This window comes from Nicotiana attenuata, chromosome 8 (assembly GCF_001879085.1).
Source record: "Nicotiana attenuata strain UT chromosome 8, NIATTr2, whole genome shotgun sequence".
Lineage (NCBI taxonomy): Eukaryota > Viridiplantae > Streptophyta > Magnoliopsida > Solanales > Solanaceae > Nicotiana > Nicotiana attenuata.
The window spans coordinates 31167589-31181928 of NC_031996.1; positions in this window are offsets into that span (position 1 = coordinate 31167589).

The window sequence follows — 14340 nt, forward strand, 5'->3', positions numbered from 1 at the left end:
TAAACAAACGTTCGTCCTCGAACGTGTTTAGAAATATACCTGGAGTCACAAATAGGTGTGAATATCTGCTCCGCTCCCGCTCGGTCTCCCAAGTAGCCTCCTCAATGAGCTAACCTCTCCACTGCACCTTCACTGAAGCTATGTCCTTTGACTTCAACTTTCGAACATGCCGATCCAAAATAGCCACCAGCTCCACATCATAAGTCAAATCACTATCCAACTGAACCGTGCGGAAATCTAAAATATGAGACGGATCGCTAATATACTTCCGGAGCATAGAACATGAATACTGGATGTACTCTCGACAAACTAGGTGGCAAGGCAAGCTTGTAAGCCATCTCCCCAATCCTCTAAAGTACCTCAAAAGGCCCAATAAACCGAGGGCTCAACTTGCCCTTCTTCCTGAACCTCGTAACACCCTTCATGGGTGAAACCTTCAACAGAACCTTCTCCCCAACCATGTAAGACACATCACGGACCTTCCTGTCGGCATAGCTCTTCCGTCTAGACTCCACCGTGCGAAGCCGCTCCTGAATTAATTTAACCTTGTCCAAAGCATCCTGAACCAAGTCAGTACCCAATAGTCTATCTTCACCCGGCTCAAACCAACCCACCGGAGATCTATACCTCCTCCCATATAAAGCCTCATACGGAGCCATCTGAATGCTCGAGTGATAACTGTTGTTGTGAGCAAACTCCGCTAGCGGCAGAAACTGGTCCCGTGAACCCCCAAAATTAATGACACAAGCGCGTAACATGTCCTCCAATATCTGAATAGTGCACTCAGACTGTGCTTCCATCTGGGGGTGAAATATGTGCTCAACTGAACCTGAGTGCCCAACTCTTACTGCATGGCTCTCCCAAACTGCGATGTAAATTACGTGCCTCTAGCTGAAATGATGGAAACTGGCACACCGTGAAGGCGAACAATATCTCTGATGTAAATCTCAGCCAACCGATCTGAGGAATAAGTAGTACCCACTGGAATGAAGTGTGCGGACTTGGTCAACCGATCCACAATCACCTAAATACCATCGATCTTCCTCGAAGTCCATGGGAGCCCAACTACGAAATCCATGGTGATCCGCTCCCACTTCCACTGTGGAATCTATATCCTTTGAAGCAATCCACCTAATCTCTGATGCTCATATTTTACCTGCTGATAGTTGAGACTCCGAGCTACAAACCCAACTATATCCTTATTCATTTTCCTCCACCAATAGTGCTGCCTCAAGTCCTGGTACATCTTCGCGGCACCTGGATGAATGGAATACCGCGAGCTGTATTGGGCATACATATTCGGACCTACTCCTCAACACCTCATCATCTCCAATAGTCACGTCTCTGGTATCACCATATGCTGAACCTTATCCTTGAGGACAAGTAAATGAGGATCATGATACTGACGCTCTCTGATGCAATCAAATAAGGAAGACCGAGAAATCACACAAGCTAGAACCCGGTTGGGCTCCGATACATCTAATCTTACGAACTGGTTGGCCAAGGCCTGAACATGAACTACAAGAGGTCTCTCACCAATAAGAATGAATGCAAGACATACCATACTCACTACCTTCCTACATAAGGCATCGGCCACCATATTGGCCTTCCCCGGATGATACAGAATAGTAATATCATAGTCTTTTAGCAGCTCTAACCATCTTTGTTGCCTCAGATTGAGATCTTTCTATTTGAACAAATGTTGGAGGCTCCGATGATCTATAAATACCTCACAAGACACACCATAGAGATAGTGCCTCCAAAACTTCAACGCATGAACAATGGCAGCCAACTCCAAATCATGAACAAGGGGTTCTTCTCATGAGGCTTTAATTGGCGTGAACCATAAGCAATCACTCTACCCTTCTGCATCAAAACGCACCCAATACCAACCTGAGAAGAATCACAATATACCGTATAAGAACTAGAAGCTGATGGTAGAATTAGAATTGGAGGTGTGGTCAAGGCAGTCTTGAGCTTCTGGAAGCTCTCCTCACACTCATCCGACCACCTGAAAGAAGCACCCTTTTGGGTTAATTTGGTCAAGGGTGATGCAATAGACGAGAAACCCTGCACAAAGCGACGGTAATAGCCAGCCAAACCAAGAAAGCTCCGAATCTCCGTAGTTGAGGATGGACTGGGCCAACTCTGAACTGCCTATATCTTCTTCGGGTCTACCTGAATACCCTCACTGGACACCACGTGCACCAAGAACGCCACTGAACTGAGCCAAAACTCACACTTAGAGAACTTGGCATAAAGATTCTCCTCCCTCAACCACTGCAACACAATCCTCAAATGCTGGGCATGCTCCTCGCGGCTACGAGAGTATACCAGGATATCATCAATGAATACAATGACAAATGAGTCGAGATAAAGTTGAAATACATTGTTCATCAGATGCATGAACGTTGCTGGGGCATTGATCAACCCAAAAGACATCACAAGGAACTCATAATAACCATAACGGGTCCTGAAAGTTGTCCTAAGAATATCCGAGTCCCGAGTCTTCAGTTGGTGATACCCAGACCTCAAATCAATCTTGGAGAACACCCCCGCTCCCTAAAGCTAGTCAAATAGATCGTCAATACGCGATAAAGGATACTTGTTCTTGATTGTGACTGTGTTCAACTGCCTATAATCAATGCACATTCTCATAGTACCATCCTTCTTCTTCACAAACAGAACAGGTATACCCCAAGGTGACACACTAGGCCTAATAAACCCCTTATCAAGGAGTTCTTGAAGCTGCTCTTCAACTCAGTAGGTGCCATACGATACGGAGGAATAGACATGGGTTGAGTGCCCGGCACCAAGTCAATACCAAAATCAATGTCCCTGTCGGGTGGCATGCCCGACAGGTCTGCAGGAAACACATCCAAGAAATCTCGCACCATCGGAACAGAATCAATAGTAGGGGTCTCTGCACTAACATCCTTAACAAAGGCCAAATAAGATAAACAACCCTTCCCAACCATCCGCTGAGCCTTCAAGTACGACGTCACTCTACTAGGAACATAGTCTAGAGAACCTCGCCACTCAATCCATGGCAAACCCCGCAGCGCCAACGTCATGGTTAGCGTGACAATCCTGAACAACATGACATGGAGACAATCGGTCCATACCCAAGATCATATCGAAATTAACCATACTAAGCAATAAGAGATCAACTCTAGTCTCCAATCCCCCAATAGTCACTACACACGACTGATATACACGGTCCACAATAATAGTATCACCCCCCGGCATAGATATATGAATAGATGAAACTAGAGACTCACGAAGCATATCCAGATAATGAGCAAAATACAATGACACATATGAATAAGTGGAACCAGGGCCAAATAATACAATAGGTATCCCTGCGGCAAACTAAGACAATACCTATGATCACTGCATCTGAAGCAATGGCATCTGGTCTGGTAGGAAGAGCATAGAATCGGGCCTGACCGCCACTTGACCGGCCTCCCCCTCTAGGGAAACCTCTAGGTGACTGGGCCCCACCCCGAGCTGGCTGAGCGGGTGGTGTAGCAACTGGTGCAGAAGACGCAACTTGACTCCTCTACTGCGCTGGACCTCCCTGGCGACGAGGACACTGCCTCCACACATGCCCAAACTCCTCGCACTCAAAACAACTCCCTGGTGCTGGTGATGAGGACTGAAGGGAGCCGTGAGCACCGGGATAACTGGTAGAAGGACCTGGCATAGATGAGCCCTGAACCGATGGAGCACGAGACGAACTCTGAGCTATACTCTCATTAACCATTTTTAACAATTTAAATCAAATGACTACAATAAAGATGAATAGTCTGAAATAAGGTGATAAATTAATAAACGACGTAATTCAAACACATTCCCAGAACTGGTTTCACAAATACATGAGCGTCTAGAGTACTCTATATAATAGTCTAAATAAAAACATAATTGTTTGAATAAAAATAAACAACTAAGACGATATCAAAGGGGACTTCAAGGCTGTGGACGGCGTGCAGCTATACCTTAAGTCTCCACTGATAGCTAGATCCGAGTAAATCTCACTCAGTGCTGCCGAGACCCAGTCTGGTATCTGCACAAGAAGTGTAGAGCGCAGTATGAGTACAACTGATCCCATGTACGCTGTAAGTATCGAGCCTAACCTCAACAAAGTAGTGACGAGGCTATGGCGGGTCATTTACAATAACCTATACACAATAATAACAATAACATGAATAGCAGAAAATGGAAATAAAGCTGTTAACTCGCAAAAACGAACTCGAATTCCAATTAACTAAGAGCCCAAAATAACAAATCTTATAAACTCATCTCAAATACCGAGGCAAATCCAACAGTCACAAACAAATATAACTTATACAATTTGTTGCGACGCGCAACCCGATCCCACCATATTACCATCTGTCAATATCACAATCCATCCTTATTTCTCCATTTCAATTCATTACCTTTCAATTTTCGTTGCGGCATGCAACCCGCTCCCCAAACAATTTTAATAAACAATAACAATTCAACAACCAAAATTTACAAGCATTTCTACATCAAGCGAGTAAATATACGAGGCAATGATGATATCACATAATAATGAAAGAATCTCTAACAACTCAAATGTCTCAACTTTACCAACTCATCGGTATCTACCAATTAACAACTCATACAAGTGTAACTACGTTATAGAAAGTAAAAAATATTCCAAAACTATAAGACAAGTAAGACATAGGACAATTTAGATATGCAAGTAAAGCAAGTAGAGACAAGTAGCAACTAAGCATGGAATCATAGAAAGGATGAACAATATAATACAAGGATAACTAAATGACAAGTAACAAATATGGCATGGAAGTCAAATAAGCATGTAGCAATTAAGTGACGTAACAAGATATACTATGAAGTAATGAAAACATGGAAGCAAGTAACATAACGTCGTATATACACTTGTCACCTCGCATGTACGTCATTTTCCACATAATTCACATAACTTGTAGTTCCAGGTTTCCTAATTCCTTCAAATCAAGGTTAGATCCAACACTTACCTCACTCCGCAACTCAAGCAGTCAATCAACCACAACCTTGCCTTTAGAACAAGCCTCCAAACCAACCAAATCTAGCAAATTATTGACCAAATAATTCAAAATAAGCCTTAGAAAGTAGAAACTACCCACAAATGAAAGTGGTTCAACTTTGATCATTTTTGAAAAAGGTCAACAAAAGTCAACCCCCGGATCGCTTCGTCAAAACTCGAGATTCGGACCAAAACCCGATTATCCATTCACTCCCGAGCCTGGTTATGTGATTTGTTTCAAAATCTGATCTCAATTCGAGGTCTAAATCTCAATTTTACAAAAACCCCAATTCTATCCAAATCCCTAAATTCTACCATAAAAATCCTAAACTTAATGTTGAAATCTCATGAAATGTAATGGGTAATTGAAAGGAAATGGATTAAAGTCACTTACCACTCAATTTGGGAAGAAAAACCTCTTGGAAAATCGCCTCTAGAGTGTTTAGGGTTGAGAAATGGTAAGAAATGACCTTACTCCTATTTTTTCGCTCTTTTACCTAGTTGTAGGTGTCACAATTATGATGTCATGTTCGCAATCATAGACACCAAAAATGCGAGACAAATGTGGAAAATGCGAACCATGCCTCAAACACACAAGAGTCACAAATGCGACAAAATAATTGCAAATGCAAAGACCCCCCCCCCCCCCGCGCGCAAATGCGACTAGCTTCTTCGCAATTGCGAAGCAGACTCAAGAATACATTGAGTCACAAATGCAACTCTGAGAACGAAAATGCGACCTGTGATAGTCTGCAAATGTGAACATCTTACTCGCAATTGCGAGGTTACCCAGTCCAGCCCATGCTCGCAAATGCGAACACTTGTTTGCAAAAGCGAGTCTTGCAATTTTAAGCCAGACCTTGCAAATGCGAGATGCAAATGCGAGATCTGCAGCAGAACAACAGCACAGAGTGCACCAGCTATCTTCGCACTTACCAAACTCATCTGAAATATGTCTGAAACTCACCTGAGCCCCTCGGGCTCTAAACCAAACATGCACACAAGTGTAATAACATCATACGAACTTGCTCCCATAATCAAATTGCCAAAATAACATCTAAATCTATGAATCAATCCTCAAAATGAATGATATTTCAAGGTGAAACTCAAGAACACTAGAATACATTTACGCGTCCGAACTATGTCAAATAAATTTTGAATTGAACCAAATTTTGAAAATAAGTTTTATATAGCGATACTGACCTATTCCAAGTTTCAACATCAAAATCCGAACCCGTTAGCTAAGAAGTCAACTTACGGTCACACTTAGTAATTGTTCACTTTCAAAAATTCTAGTTTTCGGCAAAATGAGTCAAATCAATTTAGAGACTTCCAATTTCAATTCTGGGCGCCCAAGTCTAAAATCACGATACGGACCTACCGGAATTGTTAAGATACCGATCCGAGGTCATTTTCATAAAATGTTGACCGTGGTCAACTCAAGTTATTTTTAAAGCCAAATTACATATTTTTCTTCAAATTTTGCATAAAAGTTTTTTAAAATAGTGACATGGACCACACACGCAAATGAAGAAACGTCAAACAAATCTAACGGAGGTCTCGAAACATGGAATTAAGGGCTAATACTCAAAATGACCTATAGGTCATCAGAAAGAGACTCTAGTAAGTCACAGAAGATGACATCACATTCACGGAGGAAGATGCCAACTAACTTCTTCTGCCACATAATGACGCCATGGTAATTTCTCTCAATGTCTTAGATTTCAAGACTAAAGCATGTTTTGGTTGACCTAAGAAGCTCAGTCAACATCATTCAATGGAGAGTGCTGGAACAAGCAAAGTTAATTAGAAGCATCATCCGGCGACAAAGCTCCTCGCTGGGTTCAACTTGGCAAGTGTGACAACCCGAGGAGAGATCCTGCTCTGCCCACGAACGTCGAAGGGCTAACCAATACCACCTTATTCGAAGTGGTAGATGAAACATGGGTTACAACATAATCCTCAGAAGGTCGTGGATACATGAGATAAAGGTTGTGCCCTCAACATATCATCAATTGTTGAAATTCTCGACCCCGGAGGAAATCAAGCAGATAAAAGGAGATCAACCAGAGCAAGAGAGATGAACGTAGTGTCAGTTTCCAGCAGCAAAGGGAAGGATCCCAACAAATAGCAATTACAGGAACCAATACGTTTTCCCTTGCCAAATAAATATGATAAAGGTGATGAGTCGTCGGAATCCCACCAGGTGCCGAGATACTTTCACATATTGGAGGGGACAGATGCAACCAAGTCAACTACAAAAGAACTTGAGCAAATGGCTTTATTCGGAGAATTCTTGGAAAGGAAGTTTCACTTGGGAACATGACTCAATCCGAACTCAGGTCAGGATTTATTTAATTTCCTTAAAGGTAAAGTCTATTGTTTTGCATGGTCGCACTCGAATATGACAGGTATCCTGTTAGAGGTGGTCGTGCACAAGCTAAGACTGGATCCGAACTCCCACTGGTAAGTCAAAAGAAATGCCCGATAGCCGAGGTCAGAAACAAGTTTGTTAAAAAAGAGGTAACTCGACCACTCAACATCGGTTCAAACCGGGAGGTAAAACACCTAGAATAGTTAGCTAATGTAGTAGTAGTTCCAAAAAAGAATAACAAGTTTAAAATGTGCATAGATTATAAGGACTTAAATAAGGCGTGCCCTAATGACTCGCTCTCATTGCCAAACATTGATCAAATGATTGATGTTACGGTAGGGCACAAGTTAATGAGTTTCCTTGATGCCTACTCCGGGTACAATCAAATCTAGATGAACCCGGAGGATCAGGAATAACGAATTTCGGCACATATTGTTACAATGTGATGCCATTCGGGCTTAAAAACGTCCGAGCCACCTATTAGAGGCTCATTAATAAATATTTGAGAAACAAATAGGCAAAACAATGGAAGTATATATCAATGACATGTTAGTCAAGTCTTTGATTGCAGGTGATCAGTTGAAACACCTCCAAGAAATTTTCTATATCTTGAGGAAGCATAACATGAAACTCAACCTGGAAAAATGTGCGTTTGGGGTTGGCTTCGGAAAATTCTTGGGGTTCTTGGTCTCGCAAAGAGGGATCGAGGTAAGTCTCGATAAAATCAAAGCCATCGAAGACATCCCGGACCAGCTAATGAGCGTAAAAGAGGTACATAGGTTAACTTAAAGGTTGGTTGCGTTAAACAGGTTCACCTCATGATCCTCGAGAAAATGACATCACTTCTCTCGCTTTTGAAGAAGAAGAACAATTTTGAGTGGACTCCCAAATGCCAACAGGCACTTAAGGATTTTAAAAAAGTACCTGTCCAGCCCCCCCCCCCTCTATTATCAAGACTAGGGGAAGGTGAACATTTGCTAATATATCTAGCAGGCTCCGAAGTAGCGGTAAGTGTCGTTTTAGTCCGAGAAGAAGAAGGTACGCAATTTCCTGTCTATTATGTTAGTAAAATATTGTCAAGAGCGGAGACTCATTATCCGCACCTTGAAAAACTAACGTTAGCTCTCGTAGTCGCCTCTCGAAATCTTAGGACTTATTTTCAATGCCACCCAATGGCCGTTGTGACAACCTTTCCTTTGATGAATCTTCTTTACAAGCCTGAGTTATCGGGCCCTTTGGATAAATGAGCACTTGAAATTGATGATTTTGACATTGAATATAAGCCTAGGATTGCAATCAAGCCACAAATTTTGGCCGACTTTGTGGCCGATTTCAGTCCTGGGTTAATGCCCCTAGCTGCTAAAGAGGCAGTGCTGGTGTCGGAAACAATATCAGGTGTTTGGATCTTGTTTACGGATGGAGCTTCCAATGTAAAAGGGTTCAGTCTCGAGGTAGTTCTAGTCACGCCTTCGGGAGAAACCCTAAGGCAGGCCATTAAGACTATTCCGTTAACTAACAATGAAGTCAAGTATGAGGCTTTGGCTGCAGGACTTGAACTGGCCCGGGGACCTGGCTCCGAGGTCATCGAGGTCAAATGTGATTCCCATCTGGTAGTAAACCAAGTATATGGTATTTCTGATACAAAAGAAGAACCCATGCAACAATATCTAATCAAGGTTCAGGCATTGCTTGCACGATTAAGAGAATGGCCGATCATACACATTCCGAGAGAAGAGAATGTGGAAGCGGACGCATTGGTTAATCTGAGGTCTTATACGGGGATGAAAGGATCTGACTCTGGTACTATCGTTTAACTTCTACATTCGGTATTGGATGTGGATGGTTATTGTAAAGTCAATACAACTAACATAGTCTGGGACATGAGGAATGAGTTCGTCGAATATCTTCGACATGGTAAATTACCCGAAGACACGAAGGCGTCCCGGGCATTACGCATCAAAACGGGTCGTTACTGCCTCATGGATGGGCAATTATATAGGAGATCGTACTAAGGCCCGTTGGCCCGACGCTTGGGAGCATCAGAGGCAGTCTACGTGATAAGAGAAGTCCATGAAGGAATTTGCAGGAACCATTCAGGGGCAGATTCACTAGTACTAAAGCTGGTTAGGGTAGGATACCATTGGCCTGGATGCACAGTTGGTACACCATGAAATATCCCCGTGACCATTCATGAAATGAGGGATGGATATAGTTGGTCCACTGCCATCGGGTCACGAAAAGGTAAGATTCCTTTTAGTATTAACTGATTACTTCACTAAGTGGTTGAAACATGTCCTTACCAAAAGATTGGTGAGCACGAAGTGGTCGACTTCCTATGGGACCACATAATCTACCGATTTGGAATACCAAAGGAGATTGCTTGTGATAACGGACCACAATTCATAGGCTCAAAAGTCACAAAATTTCTAAAAGATTTGAAAATCAAGATAATTACATCCTCACCATACCATCCGAGCGCTAATGGACAGGCAGAGTCAACCAATAAGATGATTATCCAAAACCTCAAAAAGAGGTTAGAAGATGCTAAAGGCAAATGGCTCGAAAAGTTACCGGGTGTGCTATGGGTGTACCGAACGATGGCAAAATTGAGCACGAAAGAAACACCATTCTCTCTCGTGTATGGCGTGAAAGCTCTAATACCGGTGGAAGTAGAGGAGCCAACTTTACGGTTTTCTCGAGCAAACAAAGAAGCAAACAATGAGGCATTGCTGGTGAAGCTGGATTTGTTCGATGACTGCAGGGACTTGGCATACGTGAGGATGGTGGCTCAAAAGCAAAGGATGTAAATATATTATAATCGGAGTGCCAATCTCCGCTACTTCAAAGTTGGAGACTTGGTTTTGAGAAAGGCGACTCAGAGCACTCGTGAAATCAACAATGGGAAGCTGGGTCCGACATGGGAAGGCCCCTACCGGGTTTCAGCTGTCATCGATAAAGGATCGTGCGAGTTGAAAAATTGAGTCAAATTACCCAGCAGTTGGAACATGACACACCTCAAAAGGTATTACTGCTGATGGATCCTATCAATACTGAACGAATGTGCTGCACTCTTTTTCCCTTCGACTAGTTTTTGTCTCAATTAGGTCTTTCTAGCAAGGTTTGTTATGAGGCAGCAATGGGAAGCATACTACTAAAGAAGAGTCATCAGCAAGGTTAAGACCTTTAAATGACAAGGCATTGAAATGATAAACCGCTATGGGATGATTAAATAATTTTTGGCTTGATGGCAAGTTCCTAATGGGAAGCAAAACTTTCCATCGAACCAAAGACTATCTAACCATTCAAGAGTTATTCCACCAGTGAAGCAAGACTTCCAGTGTTTCAATTCGCATACTTCGCATTCGAATACTAGGGTAGTGTAAGATACGGCAACAAGAATGTCAGGAAAATCGGGGACTGCGAGAACCGAGAACAAAAATGTCTCATTGGGAAAGGGGACTGCATGACCAGCCCCATGGAAACAAGTTGTACAAGTTAGCAACATGTATAAGATACGGCAACAAGAATTCCATGAAAATAGGGGATTGCAAGAATTCGGAACAAAAATGTCTTATCGGGACCGGGGACTACATTACCAGCCCAGCAGAAACAAGTTGTACAAGTTAGCCACGTGTATTGAAAGTTTCTTTTTTTTTCTTTAGCAAACGAATGTTGATGTACTTTTAAATATAGAAGGAAATAAAATAAAATCCTTTTATTTTTATCTTGTTTCTTGTCCAAACGATGAGTTGATTTTATCATTTGAAAGTTAGCAAAAAAATCAAATGCTTGTGCTGGAATGAACATGAGACGTCCTCTTCAAGACCACTGTAAACATAAGAGGGCCATCTCTTATGAAACCCTCATACTAAAGGGTTGATTTCAGAAGTATTTATGCTCGGAATCAGAAGCTATCAAACGAAAATATAGCCGAAGCTTTATCTAATTCGATGCAAAAAGAATGGATTTTTCACATCACTTAAGCAAAAATCTCCTTCATTTATCAAAATTCCAAACTCAATGAAAATTTTGGCATAATTACAAAGTACAAAAAAAGAAAATAAAACAAAAAGAAAAGAAGAAAAAGTCTAAGCATTATTGCCACCGGAGCCCGAAGGGAGAGAGGGATTTGCGTCTCCCCCGGTGGAGGAAGGAGGATCAGTTATTGGTTCTTGGCCTTCATCCTCATCTTCTTCAATCTCCCACTCGGTCCCCGAGTACTCGGAATTGGTACTTGAAGAATCAGCCGCAACAGCAGGGAGGCATTCTCGGGTAGACAATTCCAGTTCTTTGGCCTAGGCAATGCAATCATCTATGCTAGCAATGCCCGATTTGGCCTCCTCCAAGGTCTTCGTCCTCATATGATACATTGCATAAGTCTTCTCAAATATGAGGGAATCCTCTTGGACCTGGAGCTTTGCCTGAAGCTTTTCAACTTCGACCTGAAGGCCATTTCTCTCGGACCTCATGGCACCACGGCTAGAATCAAGATCACGAATTATAGATAGATAAAGCCGATTTTGCCCCATGATCTTCTTGAATCTTTCTTACATTTTGGCCCTTTTCTCCTTGGTGGCATTGGCCTCCTCGGTTTTGGAGCTCAAGGTTGCCTTCAAGTTATTCACTTGTTCCTCGTAGGCAGACTCGCGCTCGGCAACAACAAGTACAATTTTTTTGGAGATCGGGCCACTTAGCCTTAGCCTCTTGGAGTTGTTCGTGTAATGAAGTGGCTTCTTGGCTGCGGGCCATCATCTCTTATTCACTTTGCCGCAATCGGGCCTCAAGCTCACCCGCCTCAGCAGCTTTTGCCTCCAACATCGGGAGGCGTACAATAAGTTGGTCCTGCTCGGAGGCGAGTCCTTGCTTATTGAAAATCAATTTCTGTAGGCCCTCAAAAGCAAGAAATTTGGCCTGTAAAAAAGAACATAAGGGTAAGATATCCCATTACAACAAATAAATAGAAAACAAGAAATCAAGTACGGTATCGCTGCCGCATTGTGCATAGCATTATTAAACAAGCACTCCCCCGAAATGGAGCATATTTTCTTCCTATCTTTCTTTGAAGCCAGCGGCTTCAGTTAGTTCGCAAAATCCACCAGCTTGGATAACAGATGGCACTCCTTCAAAACCAAAAGAGTAGTACTCCTCCTCTCTCGGGGATTTGGGGAAATGGGTGATTAATTGTGCCCCAAATTCCTATGGTCGGGAGACCGGGATGAGAAACACCCCCCTCTCGCATGTCTGTTGCCGGTGGAGGGGATGCAATGGGTGCTGGTGGCGAAGGTGCAGCTGGTATTAATGGGTGTGAAGTTGTTGGCGTTGAAGGTTGAGAAGCATCTGCCGCAGGAGCAACGCTGATTATTATTTGCTTAATGGCCGAAGGCAGAAGAGGCCCGGGGTCCGAACTCCTTAGACCGGAGACAACAACAGGGGAAGGGATGCGAGAATCATCATTATCTACCAGATCTATCTCGCCCCAAAGTGCTTGGACCTCTTTTACGGTTGGGGTTTGAAGCTTCCCCGGTTGAGCCTCAGATTGAGCTGATGAAGATATTCTTTTCCGTTGAAGGAGATCCACTTCATCACTAGTTTCCTTGTCCTCCACAACGACCATTGTGTCTATCTTGACTGTTGCTTCTTTATTTTCTTATTTTGAGCCCCAACTGAGGAAGAACATCGCCTTTTTGGTTGCTTGTTCTCTAGCTGGGGACTCCGAGAGGAAGCACCTTCACCGGAAGCAAGCCCGCATGGACCGCTTCGAGCAAGGGCACCTTATAGCACCCTCATGACCTCTCAGGGTTAGTTAAAATGACGACCTCGTGGCAGGTGAAGGAGCCTTGCGGAAGTCCTGGACCAAGCAAAAAATGAAGTTAGAAAAGTTATCTAGGCGCATACAAAGATAAAAGGAAGGAGGGCTCTGTTTACCATACTTCTTGGCCTTCCACCCATATTTGGGGGTCATTTCCTTCCATCATCGGGATTTTGGTGTTGTAATTTCTAGATTCTTCTGAACCCATTGGTACATGCCTTGAACTAGTGGTGGTTCCCACCGGATAGCTGAAATAAAAAAAATTAAGAGGTCAACAATAATAGAAAACTCATCGTTTGGAACATTGGAAACGAATCAAAAACTTACGAAAACAATTCCATGACTTAAGGAAATGCAGGGTTGTGGCCAGGATAATTTCCTTGGTGGAGATGATGACAAATTGCTCCATCCACCCGCGATCATTGTCATCATCCATGCCAGTGAGGATGGCGTGGGGGCTATATTTACTGAATTTATTACTCCCCTACGGAAAATTTTGTGGGAGTAAAGATTCATCATGTGTGCAAGGTTTAAGATTTTCCCAGTTTCCGTGCATAGTTGGCGCAGGCAAGCCACCATTTGCCTTATAGATGGGCCTACTTATGCCAAGCATACTCGGTATCGGTGGCAAAACTCCAAAATTACGGGGTCGAGCCCTTCACTCGACCCCAAGAAAAATGGACCCAAGGTAAATGGATACATATAAAGATACGTAAACCCCTCATTCGTGAAAGTAACCCGCTCCATTATATCCGGAGCGAGGATGTTGAGGTTAGGGCAGTTGCAGTCCTCCTTCACTGCAAGGATGCTAGAAGGACGAATGAAGGAGGGATACCTACTCACAACCCAAGTTTGAGAAGACGCAGTAGGGGCCTTCTCTTGAAAGTCATTAGCAGTGCTGAGTTATTTTGGTATGATGGTGTTTACATTGGGAGGCTTAGAATCAACGTCAGCTTATTTGTCTTTGTTTCTCTTCTGATCTCAAATCGAAGAGAAGACTAGAGTTTTTAAAAGATGCAGTAAAAGAAGCAATGGTAGTAAAAAGGTAGTAAAATTTTAGGGAAAAGTTAGAGAAGATGAAAGTTTTCTAAGCAGGAGGAAACT